At 41.5% G+C, this 23369-nt stretch overlaps 1 protein-coding gene across 5 annotated transcripts in view; it reads left to right on the plus strand.

Moving 5' to 3' along the window:
* Window positions 1-23369, plus strand: part of atrnl1b (attractin-like 1b) — a 1082183-nt gene that overhangs the window by 43512 nt on the left and 1015302 nt on the right. Inside the window, exon 1 of one of the 5 annotated variants that reach the window (XM_068052966.1) lies at window positions 11903-12011. The exons of the other annotated variants lie outside the window; for them this stretch is intronic. The gene's annotated coding sequence lies outside the window, so the exon portion shown is untranslated. Of the gene's footprint in view, window positions 1-11902; window positions 12012-23369 lie in introns of those variants that run through there. 5 annotated transcript variants of the gene reach the window in all.

Here is a 23369-nt window from a genome sequence, read left to right on the forward strand (position 1 = left end):
CAACCAGTGGTGATTCTTCTAACTGCACGGCCACCTTTATTCCAGGAGTCTGGCCTTGGATCCATCCTGTTCGATATCGTCATAGGATACCTGTGGCAATGTTATACACACCTGTTTCCACATGTATGCTGATGCAATCTTTTCATTAAAAGTTATTCTCAGGATATGAGCAACACTGGAATTGCCAGCAATTATTGTTCATAGTGTAAGAACGCTGTAGATCTCTGGAAGAAAACACATGGCACCACCTTCTGGATTTCTGCTGTAAAACTGAACCTTTATTTTCAACTTCCACAACTGGCATATGCTGCGCATGCTCCATCAAGAAAGGTTGATAGCCTCAAATGAACAAAACACTACATCCCTCCCCTTCATGATAAAAGAGAGCGATGTTGCCTTTTTGTTATTTTTTGAATTAGTGCAATATTTGAACTTCCAGAACAAGCTGGCTGTTTCACTGTGTGCTTCAAAGGTTTGCTTTTGTTGTTTTGTTTGGACATAAATGATTTATTTCGCAAAGTGAAGTTAAGTATGATCTCATTTAATTCGTGCTTCATCTGACGTGTCAATGTCTGGATCAGACGCAACGCTTGTGGGTGATGTTTGCAACACTTGAAAAATGACGTGATTTGCAAACCACGCTTAGCAGTGATCAATGATCCTTTCGTGTTGGTCGCAACAAATGGCTGGATGTCGTAGGGAGTTGTTTGCTTTCCAGCATAACCATGTTTTACAAACACTTTGTCCTCTGGCTTTAGCAGTATAGTTTTGAATTTCATGTTTAGCTCTCTGTTTGCTCTCGTGCAATATTTTTGTCCTCTATCACACTCACATATGTGTTGATCATTAGCTTTGTGGGTAGTTCAGGAAGACGTGTGCACATAGGTTGTGGAAAGATGAACATAGCTCGAGGCTTTCCAGTGGTCGACTCAGGAGCCACTCTCTAATTGTGAAGGAAACAATACAACCTGTGCTTCCACTATTTGCTCTTAGCAGTAGCTGTATGGATCCCTTTTTTTTCAAGGTACACTCGAATCTTTCGAGTTAGAAACATAGAAACTTAGAAAAAAATAGGAGCAGGCGTAGGCCATTCAGCCCTTTTGAGCCTGCACCGCCATTCAATAGGATCATGGCTGATCATCCAAATTCAGTACCCTGTTGCTGCTTTCTCCCCGGATCCCTTGATCCCTTTAGCCCGAAGCAATATAGAAGTTCTCCATTAGCTCTTGGCCAACAGGGTATGATTTTTTTGGTGAGCGAAGCCCAGGCAGTTTGCGGAAATACCAAACTCATCGCTGTTGAATGTGGGAGTCCATTATTGCTTCTCACAGTTTGAGGGACTTGAAGCTAAGCAAAAATCTGGTCAAGCTTTGGGATGACTGCACTCGCCGAGGGAACAGTAACTGTTTCTACAACTGGGAATCTGCTGTAGTCGTCAGTGACAATACGCAGGTGCTTGTCAGTAGGGAAGTCTATGCTCATTTCAGTCCATGAGCCTGCTGGTAGCAGCCATGTTGAGTGGATCATGAAGTTTTGACCTCATGGTTGCTTGTCATGACAAACCCTGATTAATTCTGTGCTTCACCATGTGGTCAGTTCCTGGGAACCATACCTTTTTACCCCAAAGAAGTTACTTGGTTTTGACAACTTTCCGGTGACCCTCATGCTGTTTCAGCAACACATTTTCAAAAACTGTGGAATAACAATACAGTTGCTGTTTAACATGAGATCAGAATTGGTTGCAAATGTAAGCTCATTTCGAAAATTATGCAGATCTTGTAATGTGTGAGCGGTTTTCATTTGTAGATGTGCTCTCAATCATGTTTTTCCAGTTTGTGATTCCATAGCTGTCATACATAGCTGCAACGCTTGATCTTGTTCTCTTGCCACTTTCAGTTAATTTTAGTCACTTTGGCACCGCATTTAAGTTCACATAGTTAAGATGTTCGCCAGTCTGTTTTTCGTGATTAATAGGACTGATTGTCAGCAAAGGATGGCACAAAAGGTAGTCCACTGGGTTCAGCTTGCCTGATTTGGTAGTCAACATGGAACTCATACTCTTGTAGTTTGAGTATCCAATGCTCTATTCATGTAGGTGGTTTGTTATGTGGATTGTTGAACAGGCTCGCTAGTGGCCTATGATTGGTTATCATTTCAAGCTTGCTTCTATACAGGTACCGATGAAAGTGTAGGATGCTCCATGTGATTGAGAGTGCTTCTCTCTGTGAATATCGTTGTTCTATGAGCATTAATGATCTGCTTGTCATCGCGCCCATTGATGGCTGACCTGCTTTGTCTTTCTGTTCAAGAACTGCACTTAAGTCAACTGGGTTTGCATCCACAGCTAACAAATGAATTAGGAGCAGAAGTAGGCCATTCGGCCCCTTGAGCCTGCTCCACCATTTAGTAAGATCATGGCTGATTTATTTTTGTTTCAAATTCCACACACACTCATCTATCACCAATAACCCTTGATTCCTTTGCCTACAAGAAACTATCTACCTCCGCCTTTAAAAATATAATGACCCCGCCTCCACCATCTTCTGAGAGTTCCAAAGTCGCACAACTCTCTAAAAAAAATTTCTTCTCATCTCTGTCCTAAAAGGGTGATCCCTAATTTTAAAACAGTGTTTCCTGGTTAGGACTCAGCTACAAGAGGAAACATTCTCTCCGCATCCACCTTGTCAAGATCGTTCCGGATCTTTTAAACTTCAGTCAAGTCTCCACTCACTTTTCTAAGCTCCAGTGAAAACCAGCCAGTCTGTCCAAACTTTCCTCAACAGATAACTTGCTCGCTCCAGGTATCAATCCAGTGAACCGCCACCAAAGCATTCACATCCTTCCTTAAATAAGGAGACCAAAATTGCACACAGTGTTCGAGATGTGGTCTCACCAATGCCCTGTATAACATCCATTTTTTAAATTTTCAATTCCTCTCGTAATAAAGGATAGCATTCCATTAGCCGCCTTTATTACTTGCTGTACCTGCATACTAATTTTTTGAGACTTGTACTGGAACACCTAGATCCGTCTGCACCTTGGATTTCTGCAGTCGTTCCCCATTTAAGTAATGCTCTGCTTTTTTTTTATTCTTCCTGTCAAAGTGAACAACTTCACGTTTTCCCACATTATACTCCATCTGCCAGATTTTTGCCCACTCACTCGACCTGTCTATATCAATCTGCAACTTCCTCGTGTCCTTTTCACAACATACTTTCCTACTTGCCTTTGTGTCATCTGCAAATTTAGCTACCAAGCCATCGCTCCCCTCATCCAAGTTATTGACCTAAATTGTAAAAAGTTGAGGCCCCAGCACAGATCCCTGCGGGACTCCACTCGTCACATCCTGCCAATCAGAAAAGGACCCATTTATGCATACTCTGTTTTCTGCCAGCCAGTCAATCTTCTATCCATGCTAATATGTTACACTCTACACCATGAGCTCCTACTTTGCACAATAACCTTTTATGTGGCACCTTGTCAAAAGCCTTCTGGAAATCCAAGTACAGTACATCCACTGGATCCACTTTATCCACAGCACATGTTACTACTTTGAAGAACTCCAATAAATTGGTTAAACATGATTTCCCTGTCACAAACCATATTGACTCTACCTGATTACCTTGAATTTTTTTAAGTGTCCAGCTACAACCTCCTTAATCGATTTCTAACGCCGTCCCCATGACACTCGCCAAGCTAACTGGCTTAGTATTACCCATTTTCTGCCTCCCTACCCCCACTTGTTGAATAGAGGGGTTATATTTGCTACTTTCCAGTCTGGTGGAACCTTTCCAGAATCTAACGGATTTTGAAAAGTTAACACCAATGCATCTGCTACTTCATTAGCCACCTCTTTTAAGACCCTAGGATGGTCCATCAATACCTGGGGACTTGTCAGCCTGCAGCTCCATCAGTTTGGTTAGTACCACTTCCCTGGTGATTACAATTTCACCAAGTTCTTGTCCTTCCACCTCCTGATTTGCAGCTGTTGCTGGAATTTTTTTTTGGTTTCCTTTTTATAGTGAAGACAGAAGCAAAATATTTGTTCATTGCATCCACCATTTCCTTATTATCTACTGTTAGCTCCCCATTCTCACTCTCTGGAGGACCACCGCTCACTTTACTTTTTTTCCTTTTTTAAATACCTGCAGAAACTCATGCTATCTTTTTACATTGCTAGCTGGTTTACTCTCATACTCTAATTTCTTTATCCTGATTAACCTTTTAGTCATTCTCTGCCGTTCTTTATATTATGACCAATCATCTGACCTGCCACTCATCTTTGTGTAATTATATGCCTTTTCCTTAAGTTTGATGCTTTCCTTAACTTAAGTTAACCACGGATGGTGGGTTCTCCCCTTAGAATTTTTCTTTATAGTACGAATATAATTATTCTGAAATATCCCCTTAAATGTCTGCCACTGCTCTCTTGATCTATCTCCTAGCCTAGTAACCCAGTTCACTTCAGCTAGCTCAACTTTCATACCCACGTAGTTGCCCTTATTCACGTTTAAAATACTAATCTTAGACCCACTCTTCTCTCTTTCAAACTGGATGTAAAATTCAATCATATTGTGGTCGCTGCTACCTTGAGGTGCCTTTACTCTGACGTCCGTCATTAATCCTGTCACATACACAATACCAAGTCTAACATAACTTAACCTCATCTCTGTGGAGAGAGGCGCAAACGTTTCAAGTCCGTGACCTTTCATCAGAACTGGCAAAGGTGAGAAAATAATTCGGTTTTAGGCAAGGGGAGGGGGGGTGAGAGAGAGAACAAAGGGGAAGGTGTTTGATAGGGCAGAAGGCAGGAGAGATTAAGTAACAAAACTGTCCTGGGACAAGGTCAGAGTGTGTTCATGCTTGTGGTGAAAGAGCATTAACACATTCTTTGCCTTTGTCCCAGGACAGCTTTGTTATTTAATCTCTCCTGCCTTCTGCCCTATCAAACATCTTTCCCTTCGTTCTCTCCCTCACCCGCCCCCCCCCCTCCCCTTCACTTGCTTAAAAGCAAATTCTTTTCTAACCTTTGCCAGTTCTAATGAATGGTCACAGATCTGAAACGTTAACTTTGCTTCTGTCTCCACAGATGCTGCCAGACCTGCTGAGTATTTCCAGCACTTTGTTTTTATTTCAGATTTCCAGCATCTGCAGTATTTTGCTTTTTATAACCTGTTGTCTGGTTGATTCCAGAACATGCTGCTCTAAGAAACTATCACGAAAGCATTGTATGAACTCCTCATCCAGGCTACTATTGCCGTTTTGTTTTTTCCAGTTTTGTATGTAGATTAAAATCACCCATGATTATTGCCGTCCCTTTATCACAAGCACCCAATATTTCTTCTTGGATACTTCGTCCTATATTGTGATTACTGTTCGGGGGGGGGCCTGTAGACCACTCCCACTAGTGATGACTTTCCCCTACTATTCGTCATCTCCACCCAAACTGATTCTGCATCCTGATCTCCTGAACCAAGATCATCTCTAACTATTGCACCAATGCCATCCTTGATTAACAGTGCTACCCTTCCATGTTTACCTAGATTCTTATTCTTGAATGTCACATACCCCTCAATATTCAGGACCCAATCCAGGTCATACTGCAGCCATCAGTAATGGCCATCAGATCATAGTGCACATTGAAGTAAATAAATATCAGTTAGTCTACTTCGTTATGAATGACACGTGCATTCAGATACAGAACCTTTAGTTTTGTCGTCTTGTTAGTTTTGTAACATCTAGTCTTGACTGTTGGTGTGTTCTTATGCTTTTTTTCTATTTGTCCCTTCCTGCCATTCTCTGAACTTCATTTCCCATATTACTATTCTGCTCTCCAGCCTTGACTCTACCCCTTGATTTGCTGCATCTACTCGAGCTTGATCCCTCCCCTCACCTCACCACCCCCCCCCCCCCCCGTTTAGTTTAAAGACCCCTCTACTTCCCTAGTTATACAGTTTGCTAAAACACTGGTCCCAGCATGGTTCAGGTACAGACTGTCTCAACAGTACAGCCCCCACTTTCCCCAGTACTGGTGCCAGTGCCCCATGAACCGAAACCCACTTCTGCACCAGTCTTTGAGCTAGCTGGGTGATGTTCTCTGGGTTGAAGTAGGCATATGTACAACTTGCCGACAACTGTTCTTTGGTATACAGCCTATTTGTGTGATGCAGTCCACTCCAACTTCATGGTTTCTTTTGTCGGATTATGTAGGGGGGTAGACAGCATAATACGGTCAGGAATGAAATGACCGGAGTATGTGATGAGCCCAAGCAGTCTCCAGACTTCGTACATGTTTGTAGGATCTGCAGCATTTGCAAAGGCTTTGAAATTCCGTGGATCTGATGACACTCCTTCATCGCTGAATACATGATCGAAAAATTCGATTCTGCTTTCATTGAACAAGCACTTGTCTTTGTTCAAGGTGAGGTTGCATTCTCTTAAGATGTTGTAGGCATGCATGTAGCTGTCTCTTGAGTTCACTTTCAGTGCGACCGTAGAAGAGAAGGTCATTGTTAATATTTACTGTGCCCTCAAGTCCTTACAGTGCAGACTGAATCATATGCTGAAATACCTTGGCTGTTGAGTTGGCCGCAAAGTTGAGCCTCTTATGTTGAAAGAGCTCGATGTGATACCTCAATTCTTCTACAAGCTCAATTTAATGGTAGCCTGCATTGAAGTCAAGTTTAGCAAAATATTGGCACCATTCATCTTTCTGCATGTCAGTTGTCAGTGTCCGATGTCTTTCTGACTTTGTTTGGCGACTGCACATTGATGCAAATTATGACCTTGTTCTTGGGTTTCTTGACAGCTTGTATGGGTGAGACCCAAGGGATGGGTTGATCCCTAACCTGCTCAGTGATGTCAAAGTCAAGCAAGCACTGAAGTTCCTTCTCGGTCTGTTTTCTGACAAAGAACAGTATTCGTCTATGTTGACAGATAACTGGATGCACCTTGGGATCTACAGGCAGCTTGCATGTAGCACCCTTCAGTTGTGCCGATAGCTGTGAAGCGGTCAGCATGCATTTCAAGAATGTTGTTGGTATACGTAGGAACTACGTATGTGACTGTAATCGTGTGCAGATCTGTTGCTGTGTGGAAACTGTGTCAATTTCTCCTGATATGACCTATGTTATTTGTTCTGCTGTCTTTGAATGCAACTGGCACTTCAAAAGTCCCAAGAATTTTCAGTACTTTGTTACTGTTGTAAGGAAAGATTTTTGTATTCCCTTGTTTGCAAAGGATGGGGCAGTCCTCAAGTTTGAACATTTACCTCCTATGAAGTTGACAGATGCTCCAGAGAGCTTCTCCCCAGGTCACAATATATATATTTAAATGTGTACCCAGTTACTGATGCGGCCAATTATATACTCTTCGTTTCAGAATAAAATCCACCAACCAGGCTTCTTTAATAAATTAATACTTTCATTGTTTATGATAAAACAAGGCTTGGTTAATAAAGATGCAAAGCTTTAAAACAGTTTGAAATATGACAGTAAATATATATTCCCTTCTACATACCCAGCGCACACACAAGCACACCCACCACAATTAAAGGAAAAATAAAGATGCTTTGGCCAAAGTAATTGTTTTTTCTTCAAGAAAAAGGATACGATATGTTATCGGGCGGCACAGTGGCGCAGTGGTTAGCACCGCAGCCTCACAGCTCCAGGAACCTGGGTTCAATTCTGGGTACTGCCTGTGTGGAGTTTGCAAGTTCTCCCTGTGTCTACATGGGTTTCCTCCGGGTGCTCCGGTTTCCTCCCACATGCCAAAAGATTTGCAGGTTGATAGGTTAATTGGCCATTATAAATTGCCCCTAGTATAGGTAGGTGGTAGGGAAATATAGGGACAGGTGGGGATGTGGTAGGAATATGGAATTAGTGTAGGATTAGTATAAATGGGTGGTTGATGGTCGGCACAGACTCGGTGGGCCGAAGGGCCTGTTTCAGTGCTGTATCTCTAAACTAAACTAAACTAAATCTTCCAGATGGTATCCAGTCTGGTGTCCGAGTACATGTAGACAGGTCACTAAGATCTTTTCAGAAGCAGTTTGTTCAGGAGATGTAAAGAGGAAGTCTTCCAGAAGCTTCTAAAGAGAAATGCGGCATCCGGCGTTCGAGCCCTCACACACTGGATTTTTGGTAGTGTTTCTCAGGTGGAGAAAAGAAGAGTTGGGTATTTTTCAGCAGGCTACAAACCCAACTGACTCAAAACCAGTATTCAAAAATGAAACCCACTCTTGAGCACCATAAATATGGTCATGTCACTTCTCTTGTAAACAACCTCCATCGTCAGAAGGCACCTGTTTATTTAGCTGAAGACATGTGATATCCAGTAAATGCTTTTAGAGTCCTTCCAGTGACCCTTTTTAAAAAAAAAAATCCATGGAATCCCTTCAGTTTCAAATGAATCCATCTCCACAATTCAAAATCACAAGTCCTCAAAACATATTAAAAAATGGAAGCACTTTCATAACACTTTGACATCTTTACATAAAGACGTTATAGTAGGGCACTTAGAAAAATTCAAGGTAATCAGGTAGAGACAACATGGTTTGTGAAAGAGAAATTATGTTCAATCAATTTATTGGAGTTCTTTGAAGAAGTAACATGTGCTGTGGATAAAGGGGAACCAGAGGATATACTGTACATAGATTTCCAGAAGGCATTTGATGAGGTGCCACATCAAAGGCTATTGCAGAAAGTAAAAGCTCATGGTGTAGGGGGTAACATCTTGGTATGGATAGCAGATTGGCTAGCTAACAGGAAACAGTATGCATAACTGGGTCATTTTCTGGTTGGCAAGATGTAACGAGTGGTGTGCTGCAGGGATCAGTAGTAGGGCCACAACTTTTTACAATTTATATAGATGACTTGGATCAAGGGACTGAAGGTATGGTTGCTAAATTTGCTGATGACAAAGATGGGTAGGAAAGTAAGTAGTAAAGAGGTCATTAGGAGGCTACAAAAGGATATAGTTAGGTTAAATGAGTGTGCAGAGATCTGGTAAATGGAGTATAATGTGGGAAAGTGTGAAATTGTCCACTTTGGCAGGAAGAATAAAAAAAGCATATTGAAGCATATTATCTAAATGGTGAGAGATTGCAGAGCTCTGAGATGCAGAGGGATCTGGGTGTCCTTGTGCATGAATCGCAAAAGGTTAGTATGCAGGTACAGCACATAATTAACAAAGGTAATAGAATGTTATCGTCTATTGCAAGGCGAATCGAATACAGTCGTAGGGAAGTTATGTTTCAGTTATACAGGGCATTGGTGAGACAACATCTGGAGTACTGTGTACAGTTTTGGTCTCTTTATTTAAGGAAGGGTGTAAATGCATTGGAAGCAGTTCACTAATACTTGGAATGGGCGGGTTGTCTTATGAAGAAAGGTTGGACAGGCTAGGCTTGTATTCGCTGGAGTTCAGAAGAGTAAGAGGTGAATTGATTGAAACGAGATTCTGAGGGGACTTGACAGGGTGGATGTGGAAGGGATGTTTCCCTTATGAGAGAATCTAGAACTAGGGGTCATTTTTTAAGACAAAAATGAGGATAAATTTTTTTCTCTCTGAAGAAGATTAAGAGTCTCTTGAACTCTCCTAGGGTTGTAAAAGAGCTAACTGCAGAGATAGTAGATGCACTGGCTATGATTTTCCAGAATTCCTTAGATTCAGGAATGGCCCCGTCAGATTGGAAGTTGGCAAATGTTACGCTGCTTTTCAAGAAAGGAGGTAGAGAGAAAACGGGGAACTGCAGGCCAGTTAGCCTAACATCAGTCGTTGGGAAGATGCTGGAAGCTATTAAGGAAGTCTTAACATTTCAACTGGAAAGCATAGGATGAATAAAACAAGTCAGCATGGTTTTACAAAAGGGAGATCCTGTTTGACAAATTTATTAGAGGTTTTTGAGGATGTAACTTGTAGAGTAGATAAAGGGGAACCAGTAGATCTAGTATATCTGAATTTTCAAAAGACATTTGATAAGATGCCACATAAAAGATTAATAGGCAAGATAAGGGTTCATGGTGTTGGGGGTAAAAGCATGGATAGAGGATTGGTCAACAGACACGTTCTGCAATATTTTTTGTGCTATTAGAATACATTTTTTTGTTAACAGTATGTACCTGTGAGGGAAGAAACTGTTTTAAACAAAGATCCAAATGTTGAAATATAAAACAGGCATTACCAAAACCAATTTGATCCTAACCAAGCTGTCCTCTGGACAGAAAGAGTGCAGACCCAACTGACTTGTGGGTATCTTTTATTCCAATTTCCTATTGCATATTGCCTCTACGAATGTGTGGCTTTGTGAAGTTCCTGCTTTCAACTATTCAACTTTTTTTTTTCCTACTCCTGTTTTTGAAAGCCATTTTCTGTTTTAAGGTTCCACATCTGAAACATTGTAACCGGCCTTTGCTCTTTGCAGATACTGAATGATCTGCCTGTGTAGTTTTTTATTCTCCTTTTTGTCCATTCTTTATCTTAACACTGTTTCAGCAGTTTCTTTGTGCTGCCTCCTGTCTTTGCTATCTTCCTTAAACTGGTATGGTACATCTTTAAGTAATGAAGCATCTTAATAATTGGATCTCTAAAAGAGAATTGGAGTGATTTGGAATGTTTCTGAGCCAAAAGCAATTGGCTGTCTTGCTTTGCTTAATTTTTGGTTTTGGATTGTATAATGGAGAAGAATTACCTTGTTTGCACAGATTTAACCATACCATTATGTATTGTCCCAGAAGAGCAAATTTTTAGAAATTTTTACCACCTGAACAAGCACTTTAAATACAGCTTTTATAGTCTGCTGTGCTTTCATTTCAATTTTTTTTCCTCTTTGAGATACAGCAGAAAATTTGCATCTTGAGAACTGGAGCTGTTATGAGATTGAAGTTCTCTTTTTATAGAGAGAGGACTTGTTAGTCAAGTGAGGAGAGGTTGAAGGACTTCCCTGTTTTCCCTCTCCTCCCTCTCCTTGTTAGACCACATCAGGTTTAATTCTTAAAGTAGATGTACTGGCCAGTACGTGGTTGGTTCTTCTTATGATGACAACAAGAACCAATGGGATTAAAGGCCCGCTCAAGTGACCAAAAATAAACCCGACCCGAACCAAGCCCGACCCGACCACCACAATGTTCCCTTTACTTGCATTCCAACTCCCAATCTGCCAGAAGCTGCAGCATGAGCGTGATGACGTCCTAGAGACGCTCACTGCGCCGACTCAGTTTCCCTGCTTGATGTCCCAGACTCTCAGCTCAGGTAAGTTTTTTTTTAACTTTTAACACTTGCTGTGTGTTTCCGACCCGAGCCCGAAGAGCGGCCTGACCTGACCCGAACACGACACGTCGTTGGGTTTGAGTCAGGTTAACAGGCCTTTTAAACGGGACAGGTTTTCTTGAGAGATTAACTTTATTGCACTTAAACAGCACTAATAAAATAATAAACAACACACCAGATTTCTCTCTCTCACTCTGGAGGTTTACATATGCACAAATAGGTTATAGTGGGGAAAGGTAGATTGGTTGGTTGCGTTAGTGTTCATTTTTTTGAAAGAAAGTATATAGTCTGTGGAGTTTGGTGATTTGGTTGGCTTCCAGCTGAATTCAGTGGTCCTGAGGCTTATAGTTTGAAGAGGTAGATGACTGGTTTGGTGAGTCTCTTGGAGATAGCGATACGGATGATTTCCTCCAACAGGGTTTTGGATTGTAGCCAGAGTATAAAAGGTGGTCAGTCAACAAGTAGGATTTGAAAGCTTTCAAACTGGAATGGGGAGAGAGAGGGTCAGAGTCTAGTTGCTTCTCCTCTGCAGAGGAAAAAAAAATTAAGCCACCCCCCTAATCTGTGTTTTTTGTCACATGACGGTCAGTCATTCAAACCTAGCATTTAGCAGTATTTCTCTGCTTGCTGAGAGAATAAGTAGTACCTTTAAACCTCCTGGGTCTTGGTTTTTGCTGGGATATTAGCAAACATTTCGTCTCTTCACAGTCCTTTGCAATGTAGGATACAGTGTTGCAAACCAGGTGACATTTTAAGTTGAAAGGATGGCTTTGCTGGCAGCTTGTCTTTTTAACAATGTCTTTTCAAAAAAAAAAAATTCAGATCCCCAGTCAGTGGATTAAGGAAAATTATCATTCAACAAAGCCATTGGCGTAACAATAATGAACAGAAGTGTGGTTACATTTTAATGGATGTGGAATTTGATGGCAATAAATTTTGGTTTGGCAAAGAATAATCTAATGCCACAGTATTATTTGCATTTTGCTTAAGTAAAATAATTGCCGAGGACACCCATATCCTGGAAATGAAAGAAATTGGTCTTGGGTGTCTTATGACAGTTGGTATAATTGAGGCATCAATACTGCCCCATGTGGATGTGGAAAGTAAAAACATTTAATGACTGCATTGAGAATCTCTAATTTGAGCTATTAAAACTAGAACACTGCTATTGTTACTAGATGAACTTTTAGTCCCACATAATGTTGGCTGTGTATTAATCACATTGCTGCTTTCAGAATGTGCATAAGTTGTAGATCTCGATTGCATTACTAGAAGGTGTGGGATGACTTTCCTCTCACCTTTCTGATGCTCCTATCTGACTATTGTGTAGTTCATTCCATGTACTGCTGATATGTCAGGGCTTTGCAAAATTTATGCAGCTGCAGGTCTTGTAGTTTAATTCTGTCTCTGGAAGACCGTGCAATAATGTCAGCAAATTGACATTTCCGCCTTGACTGGTCCTAATGCACGGACTCGGTGGGCCGAAGGGCCTGTTTCAGTGCTGTATCTCTAATCTAAAAAAAAAATGCGCCATGCCTGTTGGCGGTTGGTTACATTCTTCACCTAATATGATTGTTTTGTTACGTTTACTTGCAGCTTTATGCATAATATCACTTGTTGAGATCATATGTAAAAGAAAACTAGATATCCATGATAGCTATTCCTGCCATTTTGCATATGAATGAATATTCCAATTGCTATTTTGTGCTTTTTTTGAATAATCCTGAATTCCACAACTGGTTTTGGCGCACCTCATTCTTGTGATGCAATTTGGAAGTAAAAACTTTGCAGTTATTTGGAAGTTCAGTTGGCAGGAACAAGTTAATGACTTGCATTTGGACCCATTGGATTATTTTCAATTTTAGTCTTGTGCAAACCCAATTGCATATGTACGTTGTGTTACAGGAGTGAAACTGTTTATGAAAAGGATTGTTGTAAAACTGAAAGTAGGGACTATAGTTGCTTTCAGGTTGCAGCTAATAAAATGGAGAAGTGGACTTTGCCTTGGCCAAGGTGAAAGGTCAGCTAAAATAAGTGAAGGTTTGGATTTTAGATTCTTAAAACAGCCTGATCCTTTTTTTAAAAAAAAAATGTCTTTACAAGAGGGGTACTTGCGAAAGGTGAAGTTTTCCAGTAAGTTATAAAGCTGAGTTGAAGTGAGTCTTGTGTGAGTAACTTCTGAAAATCTGGTTGATCAACTGTGAGGAATCAGTATCATCTGTCAATGCACTTTATGAAAAATCAGACTGAGACCATTTGGAACCATCTCAGCTGGCCAGGGTTACTCACTATGCTTGGATTATTTAGTGAATGGATGCCAGGATAACCAATGTTTCTGTAGTAATGAGGTCAATAGGGAAACATTTTAAAAGAAAGCTGTGAAAGCACTTGGTGGCAATTCCTGAGGCGTGCATGCTGACTGTTTGTTTATGCTAGAAGATTATTCCTTTTGTGCAAAGAGAGGCACAACAGTGCATATGAGAACATTAACAAAGTGTCTATGGCTGAAGAATTTTTGACTTTTATCCATCTTCTCTACTACATATGAACATTTGAATTAGGAGCAGGAGTAGGCCACTCGACCCTTCGAGCCTGCTCCGCCATTCAGTAAGTTCATGGCTGAATTGATTACTCCACATTTCCACCTACCCCTGATAACCTTCCACCCCCTTGCTTATCTACCTCTGCCTTAAAAATATTCAAAGACTCTGCTTCCACTGCCTTTTGAGGAAGAGAATTCCAAAGACTCACGGCCCTCAGAAAAAATATCTCCTCATCTCTGTCTTAAGTGGGCAACCCCTTTATTTTTAAACGATGACCTAGTTCTAGATTCTCCCACAAGGGGAAACATCCTATCCACATCCACCCGAGATAGCTATAGCTGACAGTGGAGCTTATGGGATGCATGGAATAATAGAGGCCACAATATCAAAGTCTAAACTATAAGTTGCCTTGGGGATAGTAGAATCCATTGGGAAAGGATCACTGCCCCTCTGCAAAAGAAACTGACAGGTGGTAGATACTTGGATAGGGGTAGAAACTTGGATAATAAATGACTGCATCATTGGCTGAGGAGTGTGAAAGGTAATTCTGTGCTCCCAACAGGAAAGCAGAGCTGCCCCGATTCTCTGACCTCCTTTTCTGTAAAGTGTGAATGATCGGATGGAGCAATAAACCCTTAGCTCTAATATCCTGGAAAGCAATGTGCATTTTTTTGGAGGTTAAAAGTTGATGTAACAATGCCCAGAGCATCTAAATAATAGAGTAGGGAAAAATGGTAAGATGTGGGGCGGCACAGTGGTGCAGTGGTTAGCACCGCAGCCTCACAGCTCCAGCGACCCGGGTTCAATTCTGGGTACTGCCTGTGTGGAGTTTGCAAGTTCTCCCTGTGACTGCGTGGGTTTCCTCCGGGTGCTCCGGTTTCCTCCCACATGCCAAAGACTTGCAGGTTGATAGGTTAATTGGCCATTATAAATTGCCGCTAGTATAGGTAGGTGGTAGGGAAATATAGGGACAGGTGGGGATGTGGTAGGAATATGGAATTAGTGTAGGATTAGTATAAATGGGTGGTTGATGGTCGGCACAGACTCGGTGGGCCGAAGGGCCTGTTTCAGTGCTGTATCACTAAACTAAACATGACAAAATTTAAAGTCTCTTTATCTGAATGCTCGCAGCATTCAAAACAAGATGGATGAATTGATAATGCACTTAGAAATAAATGAGTATAATATGATTGCCGTTACAGAGACATGGTTGCAAGGTGACCAAGACAGGGACCTGAATATTCAATGGTATTTGACCTTTTGGAAGGGCAGGAGGAAAGGAAAGCAAGGTGGGGTACCTCTGTTAATTTCAACTTCAATTCAGTTTCAATTTTTGTTGATACAGAAATTCATTTTGTATATATTGCTTATTCATTAAAATTACATGTCTATAATAAAATTAAAGCCAGAAAATTACCCTGTCACAAAAAGTCTAATTGATCAAAAATGTTAAAAACTAATTCCAGTGTAGTAAAATAATTAATCAATCAATGAAACCCATCAAGAGTGCATATCTTCATCCACTCATCAGCCTCCTGTTCTTTATAAAGAATGGCACGAATGACTTCAAGAACTGATTTTTGTCCTGTATCTTAGGGATTGTAACCCTTTTCCCTGAACACGTCCAACAGTAATATTGAGTCAGGGAGTGATTGTCGCTGTTCGTAACACTTTTTAAAAATTTTTTTGTCAAAATTCTTCAAGAACAGATTTCATTAAAAGACAGAAAGTCATAGTCATACAGCACTGAAACAGGCCCTTCGGCCCACCGAGTCTGTGCCGACCATCGACCACCCATTCATACTAATCTTAGATTAATCCCATATTTCCTACCACATCCCCACCTTCCCTTAATTCTCCTACCCCCTACTTACACTAGGGGCAATTTACAATGGCTAATTTACCTGTCAACCCGCAAGTCTTGGGCTGTGGGAGGAAACCGGAGCACCCGGCGGAAACCCACGCGGTCACAGGGAGAACTTGCAAACTCCGCACAGGCAGTACCCAGAACCGAACCCGGGTCGCTCGAGCTGTGAGACTGCGGTGCTAATCACAGCGCCACTGTGCTGCCCCTGCTCATCAAATACCCTTCCTACCTGATTTCAACAATTTCTGTGCTCAAAGAATCTCCATTCCTAAGACAACAGTACCAGGAGAGACATCCAAAAAGGATAGCACTCTCAGGTGTAGCCATATAGAAGAGTTTCATAATTGTGGGATATATGCAAAAGGATTTTAACTTTGAGGTGATATAATCGTGTGTGTCCCTGGCCACCACATCGGTACACTGTTTTCCCCTAATAATTCAACTGGCCATTTAATTTGATACCTAAACACTTCAGGGTCCACATCATGAATCTTCATGGAAGCCATATCATTAACTAGCTTTTTCCTGAAGTCTATAACTAGTTCTTTTGTCTTGATTTATTCAATTTAAGAGAATTGTCATCACACCATTTTATGAACCTGAGTCCCTATAGTTTACTTCGTTATTCCTGATGAGGTCCACAAGTGCCATATCATCATACTTCAGAATTGTTATGTCGTCATGTTCTGATCGACAATCATTTGTGTAGAGGATGAAAAGCAAGGGTTAGAGTACATAGCTTGAGGAGATCCAGTATTCATTAACATGGGTCCTGTTGTGACGAAAATCTCAAATCCTAAGTAGGAGAGTAGGATTAGCATTAAAGTTTTTCAGTTTCTCAATAAGCTTGAATGGTTGCATGGTATTAACAGCTGAAGAGAATTCAACAAAAGTGGTGCAAGCATAGTTGCCGAATCTACCAGTGTGCTGTTGGATCGAATGGACCAAGTTCAGAACAGCATCATCCACTGACTTGAGGTTCTTGAGCAAACTGTAACTGATCAATATACGGAACAAGACTTTTTGATACAATGCGCTTGAAGCACTTTGAGTATTGATGTAAGAGCAGCTGAGATCAGTGCAATAGTGAGAAATGATCTTTGATCAAAAGATTAGGATATAGAATCAGTTTGGCTGGAGATAAATAGCAAAGGAAAGATAGCACCGGTGGGAGGAGTTTATAGGCTCCCTAACAGTAGCTACAAAGGGGCTTGCAAGAAAGGGTACAACAGTAATCATGGGTGATTTTAATCTTCACATCGATTTGGACAAATCAAATTGGCCAAGGTACCCTAGAGGATGAGCTTGTAGTATATTCGGGACAGTTTCTTTGAACAATACATTCCAGAATCTAACATGGACCAAGCCTATTTTGGATCTCATCATGTGTAATGAGACAGGATTAATTAAAGATGTCACAGTAAAGGATCCTCTAGGCAAAAGTGTTCATCATGAGATAGAATTTTACATTCAGTTTGAGAGTGAGAAATGAGGGTCCATAACTAGTGTCATAAAGCAGTTACAAGGGGATGAAGACACAATTGGCTAAAGTGGACTGGGAAAATATATGTTAAAAGGTAAGATGGTAGAGAAACAGTGGCAGACATTTAAGGAGATATTTCATAACTCAACGAAGGTATATTCCATCGTGAAGAAAGACTGTGCCAGAAGGAAGCGCCATCCATAGCTAACTAAATTGCGTACAATACTGAAAAGATTAGTGGTAGGCCAGAAGATTGAGAACATTTTAGAAGCCAGCAAAGGATGACTTAATAAAAAAGGGAGAAATTGGAGTATGAGAGAAAACTAGCAAGAAATACGAAGATAGTAAAAGCTCTGCAAATATATAAAAAAGAAAAGAGTAGCTTAAGTGAGCATTGGTCCCTTTATAGGGTGAAACTGGGGAATTAATAATGGGGAATGAAATGGCAGAGGCTTTGAACAAGTATTTTGTATTCATCTTAACAGTAGAAGACACAAAAAGCATTCCGAGGATAGTAGAAAATCAGGGGACAAAAAGGTGGGAGAAACTTAAAACAATTACTATCACTAGAGAAAAAGTATTGGGAATACTACTGGGACTTAAGGCTGACAAGTCCCCTGGACCTGATGGCCTGCATCTGAGGGTCTTAAAGGAAGTGGCAGCAGTGATAGTGGATGCATTGGTTGTAATCTTCCATAATTCCCTAGATTCTGGAAAGGTCCCAGTGGATTAGAAAATCACAAATATAACCACCCTATTCAAGAAAGGAGTGAGACAGAATGCAGGAAACTGTGGGCTGCATTTACAAGCTAGCTTCAAAGATGGCGGACTGCATGCATGGAGGGGGAAGGTGGTTTGTCCCCAGTAATGGTGTCATGTAATGTTTCTTGCCCCTCCCACCACCCCCATGACCATACAGTTCATTCCTTGTCCACTGCCCCCCCACAAATAATTAACATCCGTACCTGACCCCCCCCCCCCCCCCCAAAGTTTAAGCACTTTTCACTTCAATCCCTTCCCCCTAGACCAATTGGATTGCTTTGACCCACTCTTTCTTTCTTCTCTTCCTCCCTCCCCCAAGCACTGAAATATTTGAATATTCTTAAGGTGGAGGTAGATAAATTCTTGTTAGGCAAGGGATTCACAGAATTGTTACAGTGCAGAAGGAGACCACTCGGCCCATCGTGTCCACACCGGTTCTCGGAAAGAGCGACTCCTTCAGTTCCATTCCCCCTTCCTTCTCCCCATAACCCTGCACATTCTTTCATTTTCATATAACTGTCTAATTCCCTTTTGAATGCTTCTATTGAACCTGCTTCCAGTGCATTCCAAACCTTAACTTGTTGCGTGAAAAAGTTTTTCCTCATGTCACTTCTGCTTCTCTTAACAAATACTCTAAATCTGTGCCCTCTCGTTCTCGATCCCTTCACGAGTGGGAATAGTTTCTCTCTATCTACTCTGTCCAGACCACTCATGATTTTGAATAGTTTTTTTTAGAGATACAGCACTGAAACAGGCCCTTCGGCCCACCGAGTCTGTGCCAACCATCAACCACCCATTTATACTAATCCTACACTACTTCCATATTCCTACCACATCCCCACCTGTCCCTATATTTCCCTACCAACTACCTCTACTAGTGGCAATTTATAATGGCCAATTAACCTATCAACCAGCAAGTCTTTGGCATGTGGGAGGAAACCGGAGCACCCGGAGGAAACCCACGCAGGCACAGGGAGAACTTGCAAACTCCACACAGGCAGTACCCAGAATTGAACCCAGGTCGCTGGAGCTGTGAGGCTGCGGTGCTAACCACTGCGCCACTGTGCCGCCCCCTCTATCAAATCATCTCTCAGCATTCTCTTCAAGGAAAACAGTCCTAACTTCTCCAGTCTATCTTCATAACTGAAATTCCTCATCCCTGGAACCATTCTCGTGAATCTCTCCTGTACACTCTCCAATGCCCTCACGTCTTTCCTCAAGTGCGGCGCCTAGAATTGGATGCAGTACTCCAGCTGAGGCTGAACTAGTGTCTTATACAAGTTCTACATAACTTCCTTGCTCTTGTACTCTATGCCCCTATTAATAAAGCCCAGGATACTGCATGCTTTATTAATTGCGCTCTCAACCTGTCCTGCCACCCTCAATGACTTATGCACATATACACCTAGGTCCCTCTGCTCCTGTAGCCCCTTTAGAATTGTGCCCTTTATTCTATATTGTCTCTCCATGTTCTTCCTACCAAAATGAATCACTTCATATTTCTCTGCATTGAACTTTATTTGCCACCTGTCTGCCCATTCCACCAACTTGTCTATGTCCCTTTGAAGTTCTACACTATCCTCCTCACAGTTCACAATGCTTCCAAGTTTCGTATCATCTGCAAACTGTGCCCTGTACACCAAGGTCTAGGTCATTAATATATATCCGGTAAAGCTAGGGTCCCAACACTGATCCCTGAGGAGCTCCACAACAAACCTTCCTCCGGCCTGAAAAACATCCATTAACCACTACTCTTTGTTTCCTGTCACTCAGCCAATTTCGTATCCACGTTGCCACAGTCCCTTTTATTCCATGAGCTACAAATTTTCTCAAGTCTGTTGTGCGGCACTGTATCAAACACCTTTTGAAAGTCCATGTACACCACAGCAACAGCATTGCCCTAATCAACCCTCTGTAACCTCCTCAATAGAAATCCAGCAAGTTAGTTAAACATGATTTTCCCTTAAGAAATCCATGCTGGCGTTCCTTAATTAACTCACATTTGTCCATGTTACTATTGATTTTTGTCCTGAATAATTTTTTTCTATAAGTTCTCCTACCACTGAAGTTAAACTGACTAGCCTGTAGTTACTGGGCTTATCTTTACACCCTTTTTTGAACAAGGGTATAACATTTGCTATTCTCCAGTCCTCCGGCACCACCCCCAAGTCTAAGAAAAATTATTGCCAGTGCCTCTGCGATTTTCAACCCGCACTTCCCGCAGTATCCTTGGATGCATCTCATCCAGCCCTGGTGCTTTATCCACTTTAAATACTGACAGCCTATCTAATACTACTTCTTTATCAATTTTAAACACCTCTAGTGTCTGACTTACCTCCTCTTTCAACATTGCCTGGACTGCATCTTCTTCCTCCTTCAAAGGTTATTGGGGGTAGATGGGAGTATGGAATTCAAAACAGAAACAGATCAGCCGTGATCTTATTGAATGGCAGAGCAGGCGCGAAGGGCCAAATGACCTACTTTGCTCCTAATTCGTATGTCGTATTTGTAAAAATATTCAATGAAACCGCCTCCACCACCACCTGAGGCAATGAGTTCCAAAGTCTCTCAAACCTCAGAAATTTCTCTTCATCTGTCCTAAAAGGGAGACCCCTAATTTTAAAACAGTGCCCCCTAGTTCTGGTCTCTCCCCACAAGAGGAAACATCCTTTCCACATCCACATTGTTAAGACTGTTCGGGATCTTGTATACTTCAATCAACTCTCCCCTCCTTCTAAGCTCCAGTGAAAACAAGCCCAGCCTGTCCAAACTTTCCTCATAAGACAACCCGCTCATTCCAGGTATCAATCTAAATCTAAACCTCTTCTGAATCCCTTCCAACGCATTCACGTCCTTCCTTAAATAAGAAAACTGTACACCGTATTCGAGATGTGGTCTCACCAATGCCCTGTATAACTGAAGCATAACCTTTTGTTTTTTCAGTTCCTCTCATAATAAAGGATAGCATTCCATTAGCCTTTATGACTTGCTGTACCTGCATATTAACTATTTGTGATTCATGCACTGGAACACCTAGATCCCTCTGCACCCTGGAATTCTGCAGTTGTTCTCCATTTAAGTAACACTCTGTTTTTTGTATTCTTCCTACCAAAGTGAACAACTTCACATTTTCCCACATTTCCATCTGCCAGATTTTTGCCCACTCACTCAACCTATCTCTATTGGTCTGCAACCTCCTTATGTCCTCTTCACAAGATACTTTCCTACCTATCTTCGTCTCATCTGCAAATTTAGTTGCCAAGCCATTGCTCCCCTCATCTAGGTCGTTGATCTAAATTGTAAAATGCTGAGGCCTCACCACAGACACCTGCGGGACTCCACTCGTCACATCCTGCCAGTCAGAAAAGGACCCATTTATGCATTCTCTATTCTCTGGCAGGGATAAATGGGTCATTTTCAGGCTGGCAAACAGTAACTAGTGGAGTGCCACAGGGATCTGTTTTGGGGACTCAATTATTTACAATCTGTATATTAATCACTTGGATGAAGGGATGACTGTATTGTAGCCACATTTGCTGCTGATATGAAAATAGGTCGGAAAGCAAGCTGTGAGGAGGATACAAATAATCTGCAAAGGAATTATGATAAGTTGTCAATGTGCAAAAAGTTGGCAGATGGAGTATAATGTGGGAAAATGTGAGGTTATCCACTTTGGCAGGAAGCATAGAAAAGCAGAATATTATTTCAATAGAGACACTTCAGAATGTTGCGGTACAGAGGGACCTGGGTGTCCTTGTACGTGAATTGCAAAAAGTCAGCATGCGGGTACAGCAAGTAATTTGGAAGGCAAATGCATTGCTGGCTTTTAATGCAAAGGGGATGGCATTTTATTTATTTTTATTTAGAGATACAGCACTGAAACAGGCCCTCCGGCCCACCGAGTCTGTGCCGACCATCAACCACCCATTTATACTAATCCTACATTAATTCCATATTCCTACCACATCCCACCTGTCCCTATATTTCCCTACCACCTCCCTATACTAGGGGCAATTTATAATGGCCAATTTACCTATCAACCTGCAAGTCTTTGGCATGTGGGAGGAAACCGGAGCACCCGGAGGAAACCCACGCAGACACAGGGAGAACTTGCAAACTCCACACAGGCAGTACCCAGAATTGAACCCGGGTCGCTGGATCTGTGAGGCTGCGGTGCCAACCACCGGGCCACTGTGAAGTCTTGCTCCTTCTGTACAGGGCATTGGTGAGACTGCATCTAGAGCACGGTGTACAGTTTTGTCTCCTAATTTAAGGAGGGACATATTTGCATTGGAAGATCAGAGAAGGCTCACTTGGCAGAGTTCTGGGATGATGAGTTTGTCTTGCGGAAAAGTTGGACCTATACTCATTGGAGTTTGAAAGAATGAGAGGTGATCTTATTGAAACCTATAAGATTCTGAGGGGGCTTGACAGGGTAGATGCTGAAAGGATGTTGCCCCTCGGGGATATTTAGGGCACAGTATCACAATAAGGGGCCTCCCATTTAAGACAGATGAGGAGCAATTTCTTCTGAGGGTTGTTAGTGTTTGGAATTCTCTTCCCAGCGAGCAGTGGATCATTGACTAGGTAATCACTCAGCCTTGAATATATTCAATCAAAAATCTGTCAAAGGTTACGGAGCGGCAGGTAGTAAAGTGGAGGTAAGGCCACAATCAGATCAGCCATGATCTTACTGAATGGAGCAGGCTCGAGAGGCTGAATGGCCTACCCATCCTTTTTTTTAATGTTCTTAAAGCACATATTTGTATGACTTTTTTTTTTATTGTATTGGAAAGCAATGAAAGTTGTCATACATGACGACCAACAGTTTCAAAATGGCCAATAACTCAAACAGCCCTAAATTATAGGCCTTAAGATATGAAGACAAATAAAACTGAAATTGCATTGGGCTACTAGACTATTGCAACCGAAGCTGCAGTTCTACCAACTTTCAGTCAAGTTACTGCCAAGGAAAAAAAACAGTAGTTCAGAAAAAGACAGCTGCAGTGAATTAAAAAATTATAGAGGGGAATATGAGCATTGAAAGGAATGAAATTTATTTTCAAGTTGGGTATGGCCCATTCCTTCCCCAGGAAGTGTTTATTTTTTAACATTGCAATTTCAGGAGTCGACTTTAATTTGGCCTTTGTTAAATTCTTCTGATACGTTTGCAGATATTTTGATTGAAAATATTTGTAGGATCTTTAATTTTAAGGACCAGGTTTTTTCTTTTGAACATTAATGCAGATATGTTGCTAATTAACTGAAACAGGTTATGACATCCACGTGCGATACATCCAACTTACAGACTATTTCATAATACATAAAATAAAATTAGCAATTTTTCTTTTGTTCTGGCTGCTGTCAGCTTTGCGGCTCCAAGTGAAAAGATGTTTTTTTTTCTTTTGTCCTGCCATAAGGCTGACAGATGGGTTGAAGTGCTTAC

The sequence above is a fragment of the Heterodontus francisci genome, chromosome 20 (genome assembly GCF_036365525.1).
Source record: "Heterodontus francisci isolate sHetFra1 chromosome 20, sHetFra1.hap1, whole genome shotgun sequence".
NCBI lineage: Eukaryota > Metazoa > Chordata > Chondrichthyes > Heterodontiformes > Heterodontidae > Heterodontus > Heterodontus francisci.